Here is a 21495-nt window from a genome sequence, read left to right on the forward strand (position 1 = left end):
TGTCAGGAGAGCTTTGCTCCACTCCGGGACCCAGACTGAGGTCAGCACCATCATCCCGCCTCTCCATCATCTGGCTCCCCATCCTCTAACTACAAACATCTGGACTGTTGGGAGCATATCACTTTTTCGGCCACAGAACCGTTCCAAAAATCGACCTTTTTGAGTCATAACATAGGAAGACTCTCAAGATTTAGTGGAAATGACTTGCTTCAATTCTGAGAAAAATCAGAACTCCGTTTTAACTGCAAAAAAATATACATGTTTAACGTGTTTACCAATGAGCCAGGCTTTGTCAAAACCCAAACAGGAAAAGCAAGGTTTTTCTGGTCATGTGTGTGGGGTTTGTAATTAATGCCACAGAAGGACCACTGGCAAGGATGGCTTCCAGGGATCTCACCCAGCTCCGGGTTTTGCCCTGTCAGTCAGATCCGGATTCCCAATTTCAGTGTTCACAAAGGAAACCACTCCCTCAAATTCCAGGTTATAGCCTCGGCAGGTGGGGCCACAGAGCTACAGGTAGCTTCAAGTGTTCTACATCTAGAGACTTTCCAAACACGTTGTCTGTGGTGGTTAGAATAAGAACGCTCCCCTCCCCCATAGGCTCATAAGTTTGAATACTTGATCTCTCCGGTTGGTGGCTGTTTGAGGTGAATTAAGAGATGTGGCCTTGCTGGAGGAAGTATGTCACTGGGGTTAATACGTTCAGGTTTCAAAAGACCATTTTGAGTTAGCACGCTCTCTACTTCATACTTGTGGATCATGGTGTGAACTCAGCTGTTCCTTCCACCATGCCTTCCCCACACCATTAAGGATTCTTCATCCTCTGAAACTGTAAGCACAATTAAATATTTTCTTTTTCAGTTGCCGTGGTCGAAGTGTTTTATCACAGCAATAGTAACCCTAGCTAAGACACTGTCCTCCTTTTTTGACATGAAGCCAGGAAAGCACTCGGGACCATGGCACTGCGAGAGTCCACCTTAGTACAGAGAGGATCAAGAGAGGGCATGAGAAGGGAAGACAAAAGAAAAGAAGAGTGTAGAAATAGTAGGGTTATAAGAAGGACGAGAAGCTGTGGGGCAAAAGATGTAACCCAACACAGAGCTGTGAGGGACTCTTTCCTTTTCTCATGTCCTCTTAATATCTGTTTTCCTCTCCTGCCTCAGAGTAAGTGGTTAGCTGGTGGCTCACGTGGTAGAAGGAGAGCACCTACTCCGAGTTGTCCTATGACCTCCACACATCATACAAGCACGTGAGTGTGTGTGCGTGCACACACACACACACCAAGGAGCCTGGAAATGGACTTGGCACTGGTCATATTTATTTTATCACAGGTCCCTGTTTTGGCAATGTTTCTTTGTATTACCAGGTTATAATCCTGAATGATTGATATAGAAACAATAATTTTTTTCTTAAAGCCATATAATACCTCTCTTTGTTCAGCATAAAACAGCCCAAGTACACTATCGTACTGTAGAATTATTTCACCTGAGAACCTACCTGTTGAAAAATCTGGACCCATTTTCCTGGTATGCCAATCGGCATTATAGGTAGCCATTTTCTCCTATGAAGGAAGTTTCCTTTTGACTTAGCAGTTCAGCCAGCTGGGGGACAAGGGACAACATATTCTCTTCTGTAACTACTTCCAGATGAAACTTGGGTATCATTGTCAGGATACAGGAAGGCTGAAAGGCTAATGAGAAACTAGACAATGGGTTTCATAGAAGCATCTGGTTAACTGACCCAGCTGAAATAAAACAGGGAGAAATCACATTGGTTGGATTGGTTCACATTAGTTTTCAGCAAGTTCAGAACTCAGGAGTTTGCAGTCCACAGGTGATCCCTGGATGGTGTCTGTCAGCTAAGTGGAAATCTGCTAAAACAGACACAGAGTAAGAACAGAGTCCAAGTTTGGGAACTTAAAGAAAAATCTTACATTTGGAATTGTCAGACCCATAGTCCTAATAATGGGAGGACAGGAGGAGTTCCAAGCCAGGGGAGAGTATAGTGGAATTTCATTTGTATTTTAATAAATAAAGCTTTCCTGAAGACAGAGAGTAAAAGAGCCCCACTGGTCAGCCTTACAGACCAGGCAGTGGTAGCACACACCTTTAATCCCAGTAGCCACATCAGCAGCCATAGAAACCGGGCAGTGCATTTTGCCTTTAATCCCAGTGGTGCACACCTTTAATCCCAGCCCTAGAGAAAAATGTAAGACGGGAGGAGACAGCTCTCAGTCACAGTCTCATTCTGAGATTCCTGGAGGCAGATCGCCATTTTCGGACTGAGGTAGAGGTAAGAGCCAGTGGCTGGCTGCTTTGCTTTTCTGACCTTCAGGTTGAACCCCACTTTGTACCTCTGAGGTTTTATTAATTGTACTACAGGAGAGAGTGATCCCATCCTCAGAGATAGACCAGTAGGGAAATTTAGACTGTACTTACCTGGAGTCTTTTTAATATGAGACAGATGGATCCAAGTCTCATGATTCCTTTGGCTCTCTGAAACTTACCTTATTTTCTTAGTTTACAAAGGAGCTAAAAATTTCAGAAATATGAGCAATAATCTGTATTGAAATCCACATTGTCCAACAGCTGGGATACATTTGTGCCAGCATGAGCACCTTTTCCTCTGTCCAGACTGGACAGAGATGTTTGTAGCTGAATGAAAAACACCTTTAAGTCTAGATTTAGAAGACAACCAAAAATTTAAAATCTTGAGTATAGTTCTGAATGAGCACCCAACTTCTAAATTGAAGCTCTTTTAATACAAAAAGAAAAATTTTAAATCATGATTTCCTTCCTGGTCCTCATATAGTGCACTATTATAGACTGTTACAGTAACTTGTATGACTCAGTTTACCAAAATAGCTACAGCCTAATAGTGTTAGCAAAAGCAATGAGGTTAGGCATACATTATTAAATCAGCCTCTGTTAGCCTGAATAGACCTTAGGCAAGGAGAGACCCTTTACCAGACTGCTTAGGTCATAGTCTTACTGATTCATAAGATAGGAGTACCCCAGTATGTAAGGTTTAGTGTTTAGTATTTGTAGCTGTGGCCCTAATTATTTAGCCTTTTATTTGTCTATTTATCAAGATTACATATTAATAAAGACATGAAAATAAAATCTTATAAAATGCCCCATAGCCTTTTAAATTTAAATAATTTTAAAATCCCTTTAAAAAAAATACTCAGTGTTTAATTGGAAGCCCGACTCCAGTCTCACACTCCCTCATTCCAAACCCCACCCAGATGTTTCACTGGGAACCCAGCCCCACTCCTCCCATTCCAGACCCTGCCCCTCAGAAAGTTCACCAAGGGCCAGCTCCTCCCCCCAGAGCTGCTCCATACCAGGCCTACAGGGTATTTAAGACCCAGTCACAAGCCCTGCCACATGCTCTCTCTCCCGCCTTTCCAAGAGTCACCTGGGAGTTGCTTCACTGTGCTTTGCTTTGTTCTTTTTATTAAACCTGGATTTATTAATTCAACTGGATTTGACTTACCGCATTAGTGGGAAAACCCATGACCAGGGATTTTTAAAATACTTATTAGACAATTTTTTTATTTACATTTTCAATAAAACTCCAAGGTTTCCTCTTAAAGAAGTTTAAGGTCTCTCACCTGTATGCTCCCGCAATATGAAAATAAAGTACCTTTTCAATGTGAAAAGTGAAGCTATGGAGTACAACCATAATCTGCACAAGGCAAAACCAAATGCCGGCAGTGCAAACCATACTGGGATTCTTCTGGGGATTTCCCAGGGACTTAGGTCATCCTCTGGTCCCACACTTGGCTGCTGAAGACTATCACATTGGCATCTCCAAAACTACTAGGGTCCCCTGCCTCACATTGGCAAGCCTCAGCTACCCCCCATGGTCTCTTCATGTCTCTCAAACCATTGCCACCAGGGTGACTCTTATTAGAAAGTTTGGCTTCCAGAAATGTGCATTCTTGTATATGAACACATGGAGGTCCAGTTTTAATATCTCATTAAACAAGCTTTATTCTTAAATCCTATCTTTCATAAGCCTAGTTTTTCAAGACAGAACAGGAGGTATTATACCAAAAAAAAAAAAATCCATCCCTAGTTCAAAATCCATAGTTCAAAGTATCTGGAAATCTGTTGTTGTCTCCTGGGTTGTCCCACACCATGTGGTTTCCCTTGATCACAGAACATCCTCTCCAGTCCTATCAAGGTGGCTGCCAGCCACATGGTTGCCTAAGGATGGCATCAGGTCACATATTGCTATATCCCCAAGTGGAATAATGCTACCTGGTTCTTTTGAGATTACCTATGCATAGATTTCCAATTACCGACCACATGTTAAGAGTTTTAAGTTAGCTTTTTGTTATAGATATTACATAGTTTTAACCACATGCTCAATAAACTTAAAAGCCAATAATCCCTTTAGCTGGTCTGCTCTGCTCTTTTATTCCCTTGTCATAGCTCCTGACTGAGACATAGAGATTTTAAACGCATGCCTGGGTCTGAAAAAAAAAGGGGAAGCCATAACCCAATTCCAGAACAGCTTTTCAATTAAGTAGAACAGCATAAAACAACATTAATAATATCCATACACAAATGATATTTGAATCCTATTACATTAAATCCAAAGGCCAAAAAGCACAGAGATAAATTCTGAGCCCTAGTGGCAAGTGGTATGAGAAACAAACACAGTAAGCTCACATATTCAAGACAAGTCAGACATGTGGTGGCCACTATACATTCATACATCCAAAACAGATAAGGCTTCCCCTAACTACCTCCTCCAGTGTTGTCAGTCTGAGGGGGTGGGGCAGGGCAATGGAACCTTCTGGTATGGCTGGAGGTTGTTAGAGCAATGACTGGGCAATCTCATGAGCCACCACAGCAGGCAGCTAAAGGTTGTGATGCTGGAGTTGGAGTGCCAGCCTTAGAACTCCAATGAGACCTGCCCACTTGCCAGCTTCCGCATGGGGCCCTGATCTTTACTTCAAAGCTGTCCATTGATCCCTGAGCTTTCACCACCAAACCCCATGTCCCCAAAGCTCTGTCATTTGTGTCATTCATCCATTTAGTTGCTCAAAATCAGAAATAAAGGTATAGACATAAGACAAGACAGTGAGCTTAAACAGCAACAAAAACATGGAGCCAGAATGACAGTAGAAAACACCAACTATTGGAATCACTGAGGTTTACCAGTCTGACCAAGAGAAATTCTTTTAACAAGTAGGAGGCCTCTCTATACCCTTTCTGCAGAACCCAAATGCTAGGAACCCATTAGAGGCTTGACCTCTCTGAGTTCCTGGCTCTTGAACCCACTCTGGACGTCTCCAAGTCCCCAGCTTGTCATGGAACACCCTTATGGTTCCTCAGTTGTTTCACAGCCTAGACACTGGAGTCCTGTCCATGTTCCTTGGCTCCCAGCATCACCAGAGAGAGGGCCTTCAGGCTCCAATGAAGGTAAAAAGAGAAAAATTGGTGGTTCTGGCTGAACTCCAATTAACCAGAAATAACCAGTAGGCCTTGGGACATCTCTGTCATTCTGAACAGGAGTACATAGACCTCTCCAGGTCTTCCCCACTCCCAGACCAGGGTAACTCATAACCAGAATCCAGACACCAGGTAGAAAAATATCACAAGAAGAAGCTAAAAATGACTTCTATGATATACCAAAAGGAGACCTTTGTAGGAAAAAATACTTCCAATCTTCTTCAAGAGTAGCCATTCACTGCAGGAGTTCACAAAGTCAATGGGTTAGCCTCCCAAGGTGCAACCATCCCCAGGAGGTCTATCAGCCACAGGGTGAAGAGCCCCACTCCAGAATTTTGGTGGCAAGACATTTTCTTTCATCGCACTGGTGCCTCCAAATGTCAGTCCTGAGATTTGCCTGGGAAAGACCAGTTCCACATTTTTGAGCCAAATTTGAAGCAAACTTTAATTAAGTACTAACCAGAAAAATGGATTCTGGTCAGGTCCACCCACAGGTTCCCAATGAGTGAATCCAAGTCACATTTTGCAGGGACTTAAAAAGGCAAAACCCATAATTCAGTGCATTTCCCATCAGGCTAAATGAGGGCTGACATATTCCCTGCCTATATACCTCCCGCTTCTATGTGGTCAAGCGCATCCAGGGTAGATGGTTAAACAAACACTTGTTTAGGGAATCAAAAACTTGTGGCTTGCTGTCTTCCAAGAACAACAACTCTCAGCATTCCAGGAAGTTACCTTGTTCTCAGGTGGGTGGGGCTTACAGATTAGCTTCTGTTCTTACCTAGTTCTCATCTCAGCTGCTTGTTTTCTGCCTAGGGATGACATCAGCAGGACTGACCTCACTAGATGCACACTCCTTGGTCTCGGAACTCCCAGGCTTCTAGAACTGTGAGAAATAAGTCTACACTCCTTATGAGTTGCCCTGTCTGAGGTAGCCCGTTATAGCAGCCCCAAACAGGAAATTGCTCATCATCACCTGGAATGATGTCCCCAGAGCCTAGACAACAAAGTGGTTGATCAATAAATTACTGAATGAGTGAGATTTCACTTAATGAATGAGGAGGTACACTCCAGGCCTTCTATAAAGCCTCATTTGGCGTCAACCAAGTCTTAAGGACCTGCTAAACCATAAACTCCCACAATCCAGGTTCCCTGGACGCCTGTAGGCTAAACTGGGGATTCTGGATTCTTTGATCTGCATCTTCTCTGATCTTCAAGGGTCCAGACCCTCTGACCTCTGGTGTGTCTTTGGGTACTCTGCCCTGTAAACACGGCCTGGAAATGAATAAGTATGCTGTCTAGATTCTGAAGTGTGGTCTTAACAATTGAAGAAGTATAGCAAATCTCATCTGCCCCCACAGCCATTGTAGATGTGTCTTGACCGGCCCAGCCTATGTCCTTGCCCCCCTGCCACTATACTTTCAGAACATAAACTTACCCCCTCCAAACTGAAGCGTGGCAACTGTCTGCCCCTCCCTTCCTTTTCTCTTCCTCAGTCCCAAGCATCCTGCCAGCACAGCTGTTACCTCACTTTGCTTGGTCTTTGTCTTGTCTGTCTGTCGTGCAAGGAAACAAAATGCCCAGCTGCTCCCAGGGGAAGGGAGGCAGAGGGAGTTTCATATTTCCATCTCATTTCCTAAGGAAGTGTCCTGAGTCAGATCCAGGCCACTAAATGCTTGTGCAAGTATGAACGTTTTTCAGCAGATGAACACCGATTCACCGAGATAGGGAATCAAGGGGAGGAACAAGGAAGGGATTCCTTCCAGGTATATTTTGGCGAATAGTTGAATTTATTCTGAGTTGCAGGTGTATACATGAGCGGTTGCTCACAGAAGCAAAGGCACTGATACAACTAGATGAAAAAGTAACTCTTTCCCACCAATAGTTAGCAGCTAATAGGTAAATCTTGGGGCTAAAGGTCTCATAAGTCTCTCCCCTGTTAGTTTCTTTAAAAGTAATTAAGCGTATGAATGTTTTGCCTGCATGTATGTCTGTTCACCTCATTAGTGGTTGCTGAAAAGGGTCAGAAGAAGGAGTCAGATCTCTTGGAACTGGAGTTACAGATGTTTGTGAGCCACTGTGTAAAGACTGGGAATTGAACCTGGGTCCTCCGGAAGAGCCACAAGGGCCCTCAACCACCGAGCCATCTTGCTATCTTCCCCGTTTCCCTGTTCAGCTTCTTATATATCTTTGGGGGGAAGCGGGGCTTGCAAGCCTCTCCCAGCCTTCATATCAGGAAGCCTAATCTTATGCAGGTCTCCTTAGGGTAATCCCAGCTGCTGAGTTCAAAAGTGCAGTAGCAGCATCATGCCTGGAGGACGTCACTCTACATCAGCCTGTGGGAGGATTGATGAGCGAATATTCTAATTCACTTTGTATTATATAGACAGATCTTCTCATTCTCCTCGCCCGGGACATGTCATCTCCCCGTAGAATAAACCACGCTAAACAACTGTACTTTAACCTTAGGATGGAGTGGGCTTGTAAGACACTGAACAGAGAGGTCATAGACAGAAGGAGAGAGGTGAAAATTCTAGAACCACGGATAGAGAAGAGCTCAGCTACACGGTTTGCGGAATCACGGGTTTGAGCAAACGGAACCTCGTTGGTTTTCCTCTGCGACCGCCATCTCTGCTTCATGGCCATTTGGGGATCATTCGGAGTCCATCCCATAATTGTTTTCTTGCTAAGTTTCCTTTACACAGAAAATGATAATGCAGTTAGAATGCTTTCAAAAGCTCCAAGGGAAATTGGTTTACAGGGTTGTATATCACATAGAGAAAACAACAAAAATAGGACAGACCTCCCCATCAGTCCTGCTGCAACTCCTGCCCTCTGAGGTCAATACATAGAAGATGTGTGCAGGGTCCTAGTGAAAGTCAGTGAGTGCTACTGTTAGGAACTGTTGGGAGCCGTGAGCCCCCAGATCCTGAATTTCTTGTAAACAACTTCTTTTCCCCTGATCTGAGTGCCTACAGCTGCTCTGAGCACGAGACCTTCAGGAGTTTCTGATGGCAGAGTGGTTTCTGGTGGGTTTGGCTGGGGCGTGGCTATCCCTATATAAGCTGCCCCTGGACACAATAAGGGGGCATTCTTGGGGTATTCTGGCTTCAAGGACGACCTCTCTCTCTCTCTCCCCTCTCTCTCTCTCTCTCTCTCTCTCTCTCTCTCTCTCTCTCTCTCTCTCTCTCTCTCTCTCTCTCTCTCTGTGTGTTTCAATCTTCACCCACTTGCTCGGCTCACGAACTGTATGGCGGCGCATAGAACACCACAAGGAACTGTAGCCTCCAGTCCTGTTCCATGACACTAGTTCAAGTCCTCACTGTGACCCTGTTCCCAGTTACAGTGGCTCAGCCCTCTGCTCATTCTAAACAGGGCTGATGTGTGGGGCTCGGCTCTCTGCTTCCTCTTACAGGGCTGATGCGTGTGGCTCAGCCCTCTGCTCCTTCTGAACAGGGCTGGTGTGTTCAGCACATCAGCATTTTTTCAAAGCCCATCCCTGATGCTTCCCCAAGAGGGGTCTAGAAAATCGGCCCTCGTGAACCCTCTTCATCTTCCACTATCCAAGTGCTCTGATGGCGCCATCCCTCTCTCTCAGCGCTGGAAGAGAACCCAGGCCACACTGAGGCAGATGGCACCTCAGGGTGATAAATAGGCACATGGAATTGAGACGCGATAATTAAATGAATGCAAGGCCTCCATCTAACAACGCGGCATAATGCAAAATTTCCAAATGATAGCACTTAGCTCTTCATTTTTACCCTCTGTTATGCATGCCAAGTCCAAATTATCAGTTTCCAAATTAGCAAAGTAGGGATGTAATAACATCCCCTTTTTAACTTCATCAAAGACACAGTTACCAGAGTTGTTGAGGTCAGATCCTGGGCCCTGGCCGCTCTAACAAGCTGGGCTGGCCCATCTTTCATCAGTAGGTCAGTGAAAGAAACATGTAATAGCAAAGAGCAGAAAAGAGAATTAAAATCAATGTGGCTACAGGGGAAAGAGAAACAAAGAGGTCTGGTGAATCCTCTACCCGGGTCCAAATTCAGGGTCCTAACAGGAGGTTTAGGTTTAAACAGAAGGAGGAGGATGTAGAGCTAAGCAGTCCTGGTTGAGGTGTGGTCCCACCTATCACTGAGCCACCATCTCAGCTGCAGTCTCTCCTGAAGGTGGGAACAGGGTGGAATCTCTTTCCAGAGACGAGCCCCTCCTCTGGCTGCAGGATGGCTTCAGCCTTTTCCTTCTCCCAGCTGGAGACTCCTGGGGACAACTCAGTCCCTTAGGGACCATTGTGTCAGTATTCTGAGAACCAAAGAGACAGACACAGAATAGGTGAACTCCGGCCAGGATGGCTACACCCTACTTCATAAACTTCCTCTTTCTTGCAGTTGAGCTGGGACCACATGCTCAATTTCCCAAATCATCCTCACTACCCAGCCAGCAAGCCTCCACCGGCTCTGGGAAGAGGTCTCTGTGTCCCCAGTTTTGCGAGTTGCTTCCTTAGTCCATGACCAGATGCTATAAACCCAGACCTAAATTAACAGCTTCCCACAGACTTGGATAGTGTTTGTTTGGGCTGGCTTCTCCCCGAGGAGGAAGGTAGTTTCAGCATTCTACTTGTCTGTGGAGCAGGCCAAAAGAGCACCCAGTGGAGTGTGTTCACCCAGGAGTGAAGCCAGGATGTAGTTCAGGAACACACATGCAGCATTTCCTTTGTAAATTCCCTACATGAAGTAGGGTTGGTTATCAAAAATGCAACTAATCCCAAGCTCTCTAGCTAAACTTCTGTGCCAGTGTTAAAATAACTTTAAGAGTCGTGATAATCATCGCTATAACAACAATTCATATGGAATTAATAAACTCAAAGCATCCTGGCCAGAGCTTCATGGTAAGGCTTAAGTAATAAATAATGCTGTTATCACATACAAAGCAAAACATGGTCACCAATTCGGGGACTCCGCCATGCCTAGGCACTGTGCTGGGCCTATGACACACAGTATTGCTAACAGCTATACACTTACCAGTTTCAATGTGACAACCCTGCAGGATGATGTCTACATTGCATGCAAAGAAGAGCCTCGGAGACATCACTGCTGGCCCCAGGCAAGCACAGGTTGAAGGATTAAACTGTTGACCCAGAGGCCATGTTCATAGTCACACATCAAACAGATTGGTTTTGGTTGAAAATTAGATTTTTTTAAGAGAAACCAAATATGCCACAGACTCAGTTGCTTGTGATTCACCCAAATAAAGTCTCCTTTTTTAAAAAATAAAGATAGAATAGGGAAATTGGCATGATCTGAGCTTTTGTGTGTTTTACTGTCGTGTGAAGGTGTTAGGCCATAAAGGGAAGACTACCAAGGAGTGTGTGTGTGTGTGTGTGTGTGTGTGTGTGTATGTGTGTGTTTAACACTTAGAAGGGACAACTGCTGCAAAGAAAAGTGTAATTTGCCACCAACGGAGGGTATGTGTGTATATATATATATATATATATATATATATATATACACACATACATATATATGTTTTCTGTTATAGCTCCTGGGGTGCAGGAGAGACTGAGGGAGCTGTGTTAGCAGAGTGAAGAGGCAATGTGGTCAGAAGGAGGACAAGAGCCAAAGTGCCTTAAACGAAGCTACAGATGACTAGTGTGCGCTTGGCAGAGGACAGAAATGTCTCTAGGGTTCTAGCATCTCTGCATGTGGCTCAAGGCGCACAGGTGGCAGGTTTATAATAAATGTATTCACAGTGCTTTCCTTCTAGGTTCTCTATAGAGCTGGGTCAGTTCTCGAACATCTCATCTCAAGCTTCCCCCCCTCAGCTTTTGTGTTGGTAGTAAAACACTCATAGTCACGATAATCGTGGCATGTGTGACAGTGCAGAGCTCTCTGGCTGTGCTTCTGGGCTGGAGTTTAAGCGACATGCCATTGCAGACAAAGAACCAGGCTTGGTGCCAAAGGCCTAAAATCCCAGCTCATAAGACGGAGGCAGGGGGATCACAAGTTACAACTGCCTGGACTACGGAGCGAACTTCTAGTCAGCTTAGAATCATCTCAAAATAAAAAAACACAGAAGTTCCAGGGATAGATTTCGGCAGCAGGCATTTGTCTACCATGCTTGATCTAATATCTTTAGTACTTAAAAACAAAACCATGAGTGGTGCCATCCCTGAGCCAGTAAACCCGAGCTGTATAGAAAAGTAACTGAACATGAGCTGGGAGCAAACCAGTGAACAGTTTTTACTTCATGCTTCTGCCTTGAGTTCCCTCCATGGTGGACGGTGACCTGGAAATATAAGCCAGATAAACACTTTCCTCCCCCAAATGGCCTTTATCATGGTGTTTATCACAACACCAGTAAAACAACCAGACCATCAGGCTTTGATGTTGTCTTTCAAATATCTTTCTCATCAAATTTTACTTTATTCTTGTTTCATTTTGTAGAGCAGTGGGTACTAGACAGCATGCAAGTTAGGGCTAGGGTGGCCAAGAAGTCTGAGATGGAGAAATGTCACCTGAATTTGTTAATATTTATATTAATTTCAGTGAACAGTTTATTTATCCACTTAAAAATCAAGTGTCTTAATTTTGTGTAACTTTCTATACATTAAATATACCAACTCTTTGTCAAAAATGAGCAAATCTATCACAGATATTAGCCCGATTTTTCGAAATGAAGTTATCACAAGTACACATAACACTTATGACTAGTTTCTAGGTCTAACACTCTTCTCGGCCTCTTTTACAGTTTTCATTTATTTTATCTTTTCAAAAATCATCTCAGAATGGAGACTACTACTGAGTTCATTTTAAAGATAAAAGAACTCTATTTGTTGTCTACTGTTAGCATAACGTTTCCCTGGGCTGTTACTTTAAAATAACATAAATCATCCTCGTGTAGGTGATGCATGCCCATCTTCCCAGCACTTAAGAGCCTGAGGCAAGTAGACTCCAAATTTGAGGCCAACCTGTGATACACAGCAAATGCCAGATCAACCTGAGAACCGTAGAGAGATGGTGTCTTAGTTACTTTTCAATTACTGTAATAAGACACCATGACCAAGACAACTTATAGAAGAGTTTATTGGGGCTTACATTTAAGAAGGTAAGTTCATGCCCTCCATGGCAGAGAGTATGGCAATAGGCAGCAAGCCTAGCCCTGGAGCAGTAACTGAGAGCCTACTTACATTCTTATCCAAAAGTAGGAGGCAAAGAGAGAGACATTGGAAATGGCCTGAGCTTTTGAAACTTTAAAGCCCACCCCTCGTGACACACCTCCTCCAACAAGGCCACAGCTCCTGATCCTTCCCAAACAGTTTCACAAGCTAGGAACTGAGTATTCAAGCATATGAGCCTATGACAGCTGTTCTCATTCAAACCATCACAGTTGATATTCCACACAAAGAAAGAAAGAACAACAAACAGGAGCTCCAGGACCAAATGTCCCTCACCTCTTCTAGCTGCTGGAGAGAGCTAGTGCTCCTTGGCTTGTGGCTGCATTCCTTCATTCTTGAAGGCTAACATCTTCCAAGACTGCCTCCCTCTGTCTTCCTGTCACCTCCTCTGCTGTGCCAGGTGAGATACCCCTGGTTTCTCCTTATTATAAGCTACCTGTAGTTGCACTGAGGCTTCACCCAAATAGCCCTGGATAGTCTTCCCATTTCCATATTCTCCACTTGGCCTGTATCTATAGAGATGCCTTTTCCTTGTCTTTTACTAACTGAAATAACATTGTTTCTCCAGATTAGAATGGAAGAGAAAGAGAGCACCCTGATGGTCAAACTAAAACCTAAATCCCTCTCATCACCTCCACCCTCAAAGACGTAGATGCTGCACAAAAGAAGTTGGTGAGCTGTACACACACCCGACCCAGGACCGGGAGCTGTGGGAGGGTCTAGGGTGTGGTCCACACAGGGGGCAGGCCAGCAGGTAAGAGGCTGCATCTGCCACTGCTCCTGGTGTCCTGGGGCTCCTCGTCTAAACTCAGACCAAACAAACTACCAACTCCTTCTCGTCTCCCTACAAATCTCACACAAATCTGGGTTGTCATTGGAGAAAGGAATTTTGGGGACACATTTCCACCTCAACAAAATGGGCACAGTTCCAAGCCTTTGTGGGAGATGGGAGGTCCTGTGTGTGGCATCTCTTGGCTAGCTGCAGCTCCTTAGAGCTCATTCACTTTGCCTGAGGAGATCCATGGCCATACCTCACTGCAAAATGCCAGGTTAATGCTGGTTGGGCTTTCTGCTAATGGCACCAGGTTGTGCCTAGGTGAGCAAGAAGCCCCTGTGGAAATTTCTGGAAGGCAAGGAAAGTTAGAGACTAAAAGTGATGTAGAAAGAGAGATGACTTTACTCGCTATTGCTAGTGTCCTAGCAATACTTCCTCAGGTTGTGAAATTTCTAAAGCAAGCAATAATAGACAAGCTCAAGTGGCAGATGCCTCCAGAAAGGTGGGGACACTGTGAGGTGTTAACCTGCAGAGGTATTCTTTAACTCAAAGGGGGAGACAAAGGATGAAAGCAGAGATGATAAAGCCTCAATGGGGTGTAAGTGGAGACTCTGCTTTGACTTCCCGGCTGCCCAGATCTTAATAATCACACAGAAACTATATTAATCGCAACACTGTTTGTTTGGCCTATTAGCTCAGACTTCTCATTAACTAACTCTTAGATACTAAATTAACCCATTTCTATTAATCTATGTATCACCACAAGGCTGAGGTCTACCGGTAAGTTTCCTGCATCTTTTTCCTTTGGCAGTTACATGGCGTCTGCCTGACTCCACCTTCTTTCTCCCTGCCTTCGATTTATTTTTCCCACCTAGCTCTATTCTGCCTGCCATAGGTATTAACCAATGGCAATAAAACATATTCACTGAATACAGAGTGGAATCCCATGTCAGTGGGACCGGGGGTTGGGAGTAAGTAATTGAACTGTAGGTCCTGCTTTGGGGAAATTATTCTATTTGGAACAGAAAACACTTTGTCATTTAAAGGAAACAAATTTTAAAGACTTTGTGTATGAGTATCTGCCTGTACATGTGTCTATGCCTTGTGTTCATGCTGGTGCCTGGGGAGGCCAGAAGAAGGCACTGGATCCCTTGGAACTGAAGTTGCAGATGGTTGTGAGTGCAGGAAACCAAACCTGGTTTCTTTGGAAGAGCAGCAACTGCTCTCAACCACCGAGCCATCTCTCCAGCCCCAGAAAACAGATTTGAAAAGGACTTTATAAAGCAAGCAATGAAAGGGTTCCATGCAAAATATGCTAGTGAATGTGACACGAACACAGTGTCTACATTCACGGTGTCAACGCATCATACATTTTAGTCCACTCAGTCTGCAGGAGAATTTTAAATACCTTAAAACAAAAATCAATAAATGAGAAGGCGGGTCAGCGAATCTTAAAGGAAACAGTGATGATTCTCCTGAAAGAATTTTCAAATTCCACCTTGGCACCAAAGCAGAGACCTGGAACCGTCTGAGCTACAGTAACAGATCAATGCAGCAAACCTGTTTTATCTGGTACCTACTCTGCTCTGTTCCCCTCGGTAACTGCAGATGCTTTGGCTTCCCTTCATCTGCTGATGCTCACACAGCAACTCTGCAAGAACCCTAAGGAGATGTTGTCAGACGTCACTCCCGGTGCTCGCTTGTTTTGTTTCAACTTGACCCAAGCTAGAGTCATCAGATAGGAAGAAGCCTCAGTTAAGGAGAGGCCTCAATGAGATCCACTGTAAGGCATTTTTCTTAATTAGTGATCAATGGGGGAGGGCCCAGCCCACTGTGGGCGGTGCCATCCCTGGGCTGTTGGTCCTGGGTTCTGTAAGCAAGCAGGCTGAGCAAGCCATAAGGAGCAAGGCAGTAAGAAGCTCCCTCTACAGACACTGCATCAGCTCCTGCCTCCAGGTTCCTGCCCTGTCTGAGCTCCTATCCTGACTTCCTTCGTGATGAGTAGTAATGTGGAAGTGTCGCCCTAATAAATCCTTTTGTTCTCAACCTGCTTTCTGGTTATAGAATTTCCTCACAGCGCTAGAAACCCTCAGACACTCCCCTTCAGACACAGCACCTCTGTGCCAACTCAGAGTCCCTGAGCAAAAGGGATGAGAAAAAACCACCAAAAAAATCATTATGGAAAATCTCAGTCAACTCCTAAACAGTTATCTGACAAGGAATTCGACTGCTGGTTTTTCATTGTTGCTGCTGCTGCTGCTGTTGTTGTTGTTGTTGTTGTTTTGGGGTAGTTGTTTTTCTGTTTTTACTTCGCTTTTAAAGAGATTCCATTTTGTTTTCCTTTTCTGTAGACAGTATGTACACTTGATCACAGAAGAGAATTTTCTCCTGTGGTCAAGTCTGACAGCGAGGAGGGCAGAGGGTCGCAAAGCTCACACATGTCAGCTGCATTACATCTTCAGATTAGTGTCTCTCCATCTTATAAAGGATTCATTATAGTAATTTTTTCAGAATAACTGAGCAATTCTTTTTAAAGAGATAGGATAGCGTAGAAGAAAATTCAAAATCAGTGTTCTGATCACCGGTTTCAACTTTTCCTCCCATTTCTTTTTTATGATATAAATATTTTTTATTCTGTTTATTACACTATACATTTTCCCCCTATCCTCTTCCTTCCTATCCTCTTCCCTTCTACACTCTCCTGTAACACCCATGCTCCAAATTTACTCAGGAGATCTTGTCTTTTTCTACTTCCCATGTAGATAGATCCATGTATGTCTCTCTTAGGGTACTCATTGTCTAGGTTCTCTAGGGTTGTGGATTGTAGGCTGGTTTTCCTTTGCTTTATGTCTAAAAGCTATTTATGAGTGAGTACATATTACATTTGTCTTTCTAGGTCTGGATTACCTCACTCAATGTGGTATTTTCTAGATTCATCCATTTGCCTCCAAATTTCAAGATGTCATTATCTTTTTCCCACTGAAAAGTACTCCATTATATAAATGAACCACATTTTCTTTATCCATTCTTCAGTTGAGGGGCATCTAGGTTGTTTCCATGTTCTGGTTATTATGAATAATACTGCTATGAACATAACAGAGCACATGTCTTTATGGTATGATTGAACTTCCTTTGAGTATATACCAAAAAGCGGTATTGCTGGATCTTGAGGTAGATTGCTTCCTAATTTTCTAAGAAATCGCCATACTGATTTACAAAGTGGCTGTACAAGTTTGCACTCCTACCAGCAATGGAGGAGTGTTCCCCTTTCTCCACATCCTCTCCAGCATTAAACTGTCATCAGTGTTTTTGATCTTAGTCATTCTGACAGGTGTAAGATGGAATTCAGAGTTGTTTTGATTTGCATTTCTCTGATGGCTAAGGATGTTGAACATTTCCTTAGGTGTCTTTTAGCCATTTTAGATTCATCTGTTGAGAGTTCTCTGTTTAAATCTGTACCCCATTTCTTATTGGATTATTTGTTCTTTTGATGTCAAGTTTCTTGAGTTTTTTGAACATTTTGGAGATCAGTCCTCTGTCTGATGTGGGGTTGGTGAAGACCTTTTCCCATTCTGTAGGCTGTCGTTTTGTATTATTGACCATGTCTTTTGCTTTACAGAATCTTCTCAGTTTCTAGAGATACCATTTTATTAATTGTTGCTCTCAATGTCTGTTCTACTGGGATTATATTTAGGAAATGGTCTCCTGTGCCAATGCATTCAAGTTTACTTCCCACTTTCTCTTCTATGAGGTTCAGTATGGTTGGTTCTATGTTGAGGTCTTTGATCCATTTGGACTTGAGATTTTTGCATGGTGATAGATATGGATCTATTTGCATTCTCTACACATTGATATTCAGTTATGCCAACACCATTTGTTAAACACACTTTCTTTTTCCATTTTATGTATTTAGCTTTTTGTCAAAAATCAGGTTTTTGTACGTGTGTGGATTGATATTCAGGTCTTCTATTTGATTCTACTTGTCCACCTGTCTGTGTTTATGCCAATTCCAGGCAGTTTTCATTACCGTAGTTCTATAGTATAATTTGAAGTCAGGGATGATGATGCCTCCAGAAGTTCCTTTATTGTAAAGGATTGCTTTGGCTATCCTGGGTTTTTGTTTTTTCATATGAAGTTGAATATTGCTCTTTTGAGGTCTGTGAAGAATTTTGCTGGGATTTTGGTGGGCATTGCATTGAATCTGTATATTGCTTAAGGTGGCCATTTTTTACTATGGTTATTCTACCTACCCAAGAACAAGGGAGATCTTTCCATTTTCTTGTTTCTTCTTCAATTTCTTTCTTCAAAGACTTAAAGTTCTTGTCATACAGGTCTTTCACATGTTTGGTTAGAGTTACCCCAAGATATTTTATGTTATTTGTGGCTATTGTGAAGGATGTTTCTCTGATTTCTTTCTCAGCCCATTTATCATCTGTATAAAGGAGGGCTACTAATTTTTTTGAGTTAATCTTGTATCCGTCTATATTACTGAAGGTGTTCATGAGATGTAGGAGTTCCCTAGAAGAATTTTTTCGGTCACTTATGTAAACTATCAATTAATCAGCAAATATTGAGAGTTTTACTTCTTTTCCAATTTGTATCCCCTTGATCTCCCTTTGGTGTCTTATTGCTCTAGCTAGAACCTCAAGTACTATATTGAATAGATATGGAGAGAGTGGACAACCTAGTCTTGTTCCTGATTTCAGTGGGATCACATTAAGTTTCTCTTCATTTAGTTTGATGTTGGCTGTCAGTTTGCTGCATGTTGCCTTTATTATGTTTAGGTATGTTTCTTTTATTCGTGCTTTCTCTGAGACCTTTATCATGAAGGTATGTTGAATTTTGTTGAAGGATTTTTCAGCATCTAATGAGATGATCCTGTGTTGTTATTTTTTCTTTTAGTTTGTTTATATGGTGAATTACATTGACAGATTTTCATATGTTGAACCATTCCTGCATTGAATTTTAGAAAGTTCTTAATTTCTTTCTTTATTTCTTCCTTGACACATTGATGATACAGGTGAGCATTGTTTAATTTCCATGTGTTTGTGGGCTTTCTGAAATTAGTCTTGCTGTAGAATTCTAACTTTAAGCCATGGTGATCTGATAAGATACATGGGGTTATTCCATTTGGGGTTTTTTGGGGGGGGTTGTTTGTTTGTTTTGTTTTGTTTTGTTGTATTTGTTGAGGCTTGCTTTGTTACAGGTTATGTAATCAATTTTTGAGAAGATTCCATGAGGTGCTGAGAAGAAGGTATATTCTTTTATGTTTGTATGGCATGTTCTATAGATGTCTGTTAAGTTATTTGGGGAACTAACAGATGTTATGACTCAAATTTCTCTGTTAAGTTTCTGTCTGGCAGACCTGTCCAGTGGTGAGACTGGGATATAGAAGTATCCCACTATTAGTGTGTAGGGTTTAATGTGTGATTTAAGCTTTAGTAATGTTTCTTTTAGATATGAGGGTGCCCTTGTATTGTGGGTATAAATTTTCAGTATTGAGATTTCCTCTTGCTGGATTTTTCCCGTGACTAATATAAAAGTCCTTCTTTGTCTCTTTTGATTGATTTTAGTTTGAAGTCTATTTTGTTAAATATTAGAATAGCTACACCAGCTTGTTTCTTAGGTCCTTTTTAATGGAAAAAAATTTTCCCAACCCTTTACTCTGAGGTAATGTCTGTCTTTGAAGTTGAGGTGTGTTTCTTGTGTGCAGCAGAAGGATGGATTCTGTTTTCACATCCAATCTGTTAGTCTGTCTCTTTTTATGCGTGAGTTGAGTTCATTTATATTAAGGGATATTAATAACCAATGATTGCTAGTTCCTGTTATTTTAGCCTTTGTTGCTGATAATGTTATTGTGTGTGATTTTTCCTTCTTTTGGATTTATTGCTGCACAACAGTGCTCCCCAGCCCACTGTTGTCCCTGTTGCTGCTCTAAGTGAGCATGAGTTTCACAGTCCCCAGGGGGTATCAGCATGAATTCTGGGTGTCTAGATGATTCTTAGCTGAAAACAGCCGGATACTTACTGTTCTTGTGCCTCAACCATTTCAGCTGTGGCTCAGATGACTGAATATTGTTTTGACCGCCTTCCCTAAATTACAGACCCTAAACATTTCTCAACTGCAGACCAAAGCTTTCAGAGTTGCTAAAACAAGGTAACTGGCATTCAGCTAAATCCCAAGAGGAGGAAAGCCTGCCCTCTTATGAAACTGCCAGGCTAGAAACTGTTACCTGAGAAGCAGGCGCTCGGCAGATGGAGGAACAGACTAATGTCTACAGGTCAAGATGCTCTCAGGGATATTTGGGCCTCAGAATAGAATCCACTTAGCAGGATAAAGAAACCTAATCGGCAATGTAGGAAATGAACATTTTTTTTTGTTGTTCCTGGAAGCTAAGCCACCTGGTGATTTCTATTCAAATCTTCTGGGGTTTCTAACTAAATTGTAGTCTGTTTTGTTTTTGGAAATGATGGACCCACACGCCATGGCGAGAGGTCCCGTCTTCGCTCCTCCTCTCCCTTTGTTACCTTCCTTCTCCCACCATGTGGACCCTATAAGTACGTACAGTGTGTAAAATTATTATAATAGTCCTAAGCCATTTTGATGTTGTTTGTATTCCTTTTAAGAAGAATGTTTGACTTGTAAGTTTTCGAGGGCTTTTCAGTAGTATCACTATGCCAATGCTGAGCTGACAGAATTAGCCAGTAGCTTTTGGGCTTCTAATCACGCTCTCAGAGGGGACAGAAGGCAAGAAAGGTCATCCATCCCTGCATTCAGAAAGATGCATCTCTATTTGCACTTTCTGCCCAGATTTCTGGCATCCCAAGCGGGCAGAACCTGGGAGGAAAAGTGGTAGTGGGTCTCAGTTTACCCACAAGGCAGTAAGGACCAGCTGTCAGGGCCTCAGTCACATGTCCTTAACAAAAAGTTGGGGGACTTTGGACCGAATAAACCATGAGGAGACCCCCTACAAATGTTGTCAAGTGGAAAACTTTTGTTTAAATTTATTGTGTACTCCAAAATAGCCATAGACAGAAAAAAAAGGATTTTGAAAGCTCCCAGCACAACGAAATGGTAAACACTCCAGACCATGGGTTTACTCACTATCCTGATTTGACTCTATTTACATTTTATTGTATATAAATATAACACACAATACCCCTTAACTATGTCCAATCATATGTTAATTAAAATAATTTAAAGTTAGCAGTTATTTTTTAATTAATTTATCAATCTCCACAAGAACGCATTAAATCCAAACAATGGCACAAAAGAGACTCATGCATTTGATTAGAGTTCTCTCTTGCCTTTTACTAGAGATTTTGCCTATGGCCAGTATCTTAGAGCGAGGGAGTTTCTTGCTACGGAGTCAAGGGAGGAACAAAGGAACAAATGAATGAGACCCTCTCCCTTTTCCAGACTTGCAGCTATCAATGCCTGCCTTCCTGCTGGGCTGTCTGCCCTGAACTCTACTCACTGACATGTGGAGTCATAGACTGGTCAGCCAAGCCTAGTCATACCTTCCAGCACTGCGTTATCCTGTTCAGCAACACACAGGTTAGTTGACTCACCGCAAGCAGCAAAGTGCCCTGGGTGTTCACTAGCAAACGTGTATGGAGTTCACAAATGCAGGAGGGCCCTAGGGTTGGGATGAACTGTTTGATGAGAAGTCAGTGAACAGCTAATAGGGAAACATGCAGGAGACAAGGGAACGAGACCCATTTGGGCTAGCTCAGGGAGGAGTTCCAGGCCTTTGTCCAAGACCTAGTATGGGCAAGATGCCCAATTTTCTGAGGCTGTTTATTTTTTGATCTCGAACATACATGGATCTCCAGAGTCCTGTTTTCTAAGGATTTCTTTTTGGAGAGAGAGAGAGAGAGAGAGAGAGAGAGAGAGAGAGAGAGAGAGAGGAACCTGGGAACCTGCAGGTGTCCACAAAGGTCAGAATATGTCATCAGGTCCCTGGAGCTGGAGTTACAGGTGGTTAGTGAGCTGAGCTTAGGTTCTCTGGAAGAGCAGCAAATTCTTTTAACTGTTGGGCCATCTTTCCAGCCCTTAGAAAAGAAACCTTATTTTTT

At 42.9% G+C, this 21495-nt stretch overlaps 1 long non-coding RNA gene across 1 annotated transcript in view; it reads right to left on the reverse strand.

Moving 5' to 3' along the window:
* Window positions 1-3334: 3334 nt before the first annotated feature.
* LOC119802578 overlaps window positions 3335-21495 on the reverse strand; it is a 68584-nt gene continuing 50423 nt past the window's right edge. Inside the window, exons 4-5 of the long non-coding RNA XR_005283471.1 lie at window positions 9597-9770; window positions 3335-8163 (exon numbers count right to left, since the gene is read on the reverse strand). This is a non-coding gene — a long non-coding RNA (uncharacterized LOC119802578). The remainder of the gene's footprint in view (window positions 8164-9596; window positions 9771-21495) is intronic.

The sequence above is a fragment of the Arvicola amphibius genome, chromosome 12 (genome assembly GCF_903992535.2).
Source record: "Arvicola amphibius chromosome 12, mArvAmp1.2, whole genome shotgun sequence".
NCBI classification, from domain to species: Eukaryota; Metazoa; Chordata; class Mammalia; order Rodentia; family Cricetidae; genus Arvicola; species Arvicola amphibius.